This window comes from Quercus suber, unplaced genomic scaffold, assembly GCF_002906115.3.
Source record: "Quercus suber isolate HL8 unplaced genomic scaffold, Cork oak 2.0 scaffold_83, whole genome shotgun sequence".
In the NCBI taxonomy this organism is placed as follows: domain Eukaryota; kingdom Viridiplantae; phylum Streptophyta; class Magnoliopsida; order Fagales; family Fagaceae; genus Quercus; species Quercus suber.
This window is the reverse complement of record NW_027069548.1, coordinates 788465-792350: the sequence shown is the minus strand read 5'-3', so window position 1 is coordinate 792350 and position 3886 is coordinate 788465. Positions and strand designations below refer to the sequence as shown.

At 37.4% G+C, this 3886-nt stretch overlaps 1 long non-coding RNA gene across 1 annotated transcript; it reads right to left on the bottom strand.

Moving 5' to 3' along the window:
* Positions 1 to 2128: 2128 nt before the first annotated feature.
* On the bottom strand, positions 2129 to 3706 carry LOC112020656 (uncharacterized). Its single transcript, XR_002883803.2, has 2 exons — positions 3385 to 3706; positions 2129 to 2456 (listed from the first exon to the last, which is right to left on the bottom strand). It is a non-coding gene; the product is annotated as an uncharacterized LOC112020656 (long non-coding RNA).
* Positions 3707 to 3886: the final 180 nt, after the last annotated feature.

Sequence of the window (3886 nt, the reverse complement as noted above, 5' to 3'; positions counted from 1 at the left end):
TATGATTTTTAATAAATCATGGGTTTATGTTTTGACTCCGAAATTTTTATGGTATATACTGGACACACAGAGGAGTAACTATGTAAAATTTCATGACTTTTGGATGTGTTTGAACAGCCCATTCGTATTTTACAAATAGGGCTTTCGCTGCTGTAATGACCAGTGAACAGGGTAGGATAACTCTGACTTTGTGGATTTAATTTTTGAAGCTAGGTGTGTGTTTGGGTGTGGTGTTTGCATTTTGCGTTTGGTGAGTTCTGCGTTTTCTGTTTTTTTTTTTTTTTTTTTTCAAGAGTTTCAGGTGTAGTGCGGCCATTGTTCAATTGTCTCAGTGTGTCAAATGTCTCTTGCAGGTCGTCTAGGTGCTTTTCTTCATCATGACTTTTCACCAGCATGTCATCTACATAGACTTCCACATTTCGCCTGATTTGTGGACAAAACATGTGGTTAACCAATCTCTGATATGTTGCCCCTGCGTTCTTTAAACCAAAAGGCATCACCTTATAAAAAACAAGCCTTTACTGGTGACAAAGGATGTCTTCTCTTGGTCTGCCTCGTCCAACTTTATTTGATTGTATCCTAAGAAAGCATCCATGAAGCTAAGCAACTTGTGGCCTGCAGTTGAATCTACTAACTGGTCAATGCGTGGCAGCGGATAGCTATCCTTGGGACAAGCCTTGTTTAAATCGGTGAAATCTACACACATTCTCCATTTGCCGTTTGTCTTTTTGACTATTACCACGTTGGCCAACCAATCCGGATAGTACACTTCTCGAATAAACTTCGTTACAATTAATTTTTGAACTTCATCTTTGATAGCATTATCTCTCTCAGGGGCAAACATCCTCTTCTTTTGTCGCACTGGCTTGGAGGAAGGACATACATTCAAACAGTGGGTAATGACACTAGGATTTATACCCGACATGTCCTCATGACTCTAGGCAAACACATCAATATTTTCTTTAAAACCAGATGAGGTCCTTCTTAATTCTCTCTTCTAGGTCTGTTCCAACCCTGGTACACCTCTCAGGGTTATTTTCATCTAACGAGATATCTTCCAATGCTTCAGTAGGTTCTGCCACAACTCTTTCTTCAATATTCATGGCTTGAACTTGCTCGTCCATGGCTAACATGGCCAGATAATACTCTTTTGCTGCTAATTGGTCTCCTTGTACTTGTCCTACCCCATGCTCCGTGGAGAATTTAACTGACAAGTGGCAGGTAGATGTGACTGCCTTCCACCTATTTAAAGTCAGCCTTCCAATTATAGCATTATAAGAGGACAAGCAATCTACCTCAAGAAAATTCACATCCGTGGTTAACTGTTGTGGATATGCCCCCACCACTACTGGCAAATAATAGTGCCCACAGGCTGTACCTTCATTCCTTCGAAACCTACTAGAAGCGAGTGTACTGGACAAAGCTGGTCTCGTCCAACCCTCATTTGCTAAAAAGCTGGATAATATAGAATGTCTGCCGAGCTTCCATTGTCTACCAGCACTCTCTTGGTTGTGTAGTCAACAATAAGCAAGGTGATAACAATAGCATCATTGTGAGGATGGTGAATTCTCTCGGCGTCCTCTTCGTGAAAGTGATCGCCTGCTCATCCATGGACCTTGCCTTTGGTGATTGTCCAGAAAGTTGGACGCTCTGCACTACCTTCAGATATGCCTTTTTTGACTTGGATGACTTGCCCATTGAATTTTCCCCAATGATAACTTTTATTTCTCCTAGCGATGGTCGTGATAATTCTTCTACCTTCCCTTTTAGTTTCTTGTCTTTGTGGTCTCGTCCAAGGAAGTTTCTTAACTTCTCTTGCCTTATGAGATTCTCAATCTGCTGCTTTAGATTAAAACATTCGTCCATGTCATGCCCAAGATCTCTATGAAAGCGATAATACTTGTTCCTGTTACGCTTGTTGGGATCTCCTTTCATTTTCTCCGGCCACTTCAAGGAAGGGTCGTGTCACGACCCAAACCTATACTTCAGGATTTAGAGCATGACTGGCATGTTAATATCAAGTTTACCTCAATACTAACACGAACCAACCTGATCTGAAAGTGCTTATCAAGAATTTATTTCTTGAATTCCTGCTTACTTTCTTACATAAAACCATAATATACAAAAATGATGAAAACCTGTAATTTCATTTCCTCTGAACTTGGAAGGTTACCACTTGGCAAAAACGTCAGACATTCATGTAAGTATTACATAGCTAAACGTTTACCAAACTCTTATTTCAAACCTAACCCCAAAGACATACAACCAGGGTTTAAAACAAACTAAGATTCTGAATTACAACTGTGCTCCAGGATCAAGTACATCTTGATTCCTCCTATACATCAAAAGAGCTAACTACCGTACAACAAAAACTAACTATACGTTCTAACAAACGAGAAAACACCGAATCCTTGCCACCTCTAATACTCTCGCTGCTTCCAAGAAGAACCTGTGCACTGAAATATAAAAGGGTGAGCTGCGAAACCCAGTAAGGTTTTTAAGCTCCATGGGCCTTTGATAAGAATGCATGTAAATCAAATATTTTATGGATAAGCCAGCTTTGATAATATAGCTTCATACTATTCACGTTGTTCTTAAAATAACGTATGAATTTTCAGATAAAATACTTCCCGATAAAATACTTCATTTTCCCTTCATGTAATAATAAAAGGGCATAATAAGAAATGTAAACATAGTTCCGTTATCTTGTTTTTAGAAAGACTATAAAATGTTTCATCATAAACTTCTTTTCATGAGAGCTTTTAACTTCATAATGCATTTAAATAAAATCATTCTCTCATGATCAATCATATAACATAGTTATTAATGACATATTGGTTATTCCATATTTGATAAGTCTATACAGAGAATGTCTCATCACATTTGGTGACCTCGTGTACATGATATTGTCCTCTTTGAGAGGCTTGATGGCACATCTCCTCAAGGTTTTATTCCTCCCCGCCGTCCGTACACATTGGGGAGAAGGCCTTGTTCAGATTAGAGTTACGAGCAACCCATTTCCTCTACTTTAAATGGCCAAACAGATAACATTTTCCATGGAAAGCCAATAATTAACCCCTACTGGCTAAGTTCATAACATAATAATGGAATAACCCAAACACTATATTTTTCTGATAACTATGCTTTTACCTAATTATTTCATAATGGTATCATATCCACTTCATTCTGAAATATGATGTTCATGATATAAGTACTAGCATTAATATGTTAAAATTATCTCGAATATAAGATTGAATAACTCACGAACACATATTTTGCTTAACTCATGCTTATACGTAATATCTCTAAATAAAAGCTTTAATACATAATACTTTTCTAAATAATATCTATACTTATCAAAGACACATATCTCAAATTCCTTACCTGAAAGCCGAAGACGCGAGAGATTGTACGAGAGGAGCTCAAGTGTCCGTGTTCTCGTTCCCGTCACCTAAATGAAAACTAAAACTTATTATTGACAACCTGTTCCTAAGTATTTAAACTTATACCTCAATCATAACCTGACTCTCAAACTCAAGAAAATCTTAATTCCCATCACAATAAGTTCCCCAAAGCATATGATACAATCATCAAACACATTATGCATCCAAACCATAGAGAAACCAAGGCATAAAAATTTATATATGCTCCAAACATACCAAAGAATGAGCATATTAAATTATAGCTCAAAACATTCAACTAGGGTCCGTTTGATACAGCTGAAAACTGAAAACTGAAAACACTGTAGCAAAATAATATTTAAATGTGTGAATAGTATCGTGGGACCCATTTTTAATGAAAACTTGATAAAAATTAAGAATTGTGGGACCGTGAACATGCTCGTGCACTGTTCACTGACTGAAAGTCAAATAATGGGCTACTATTT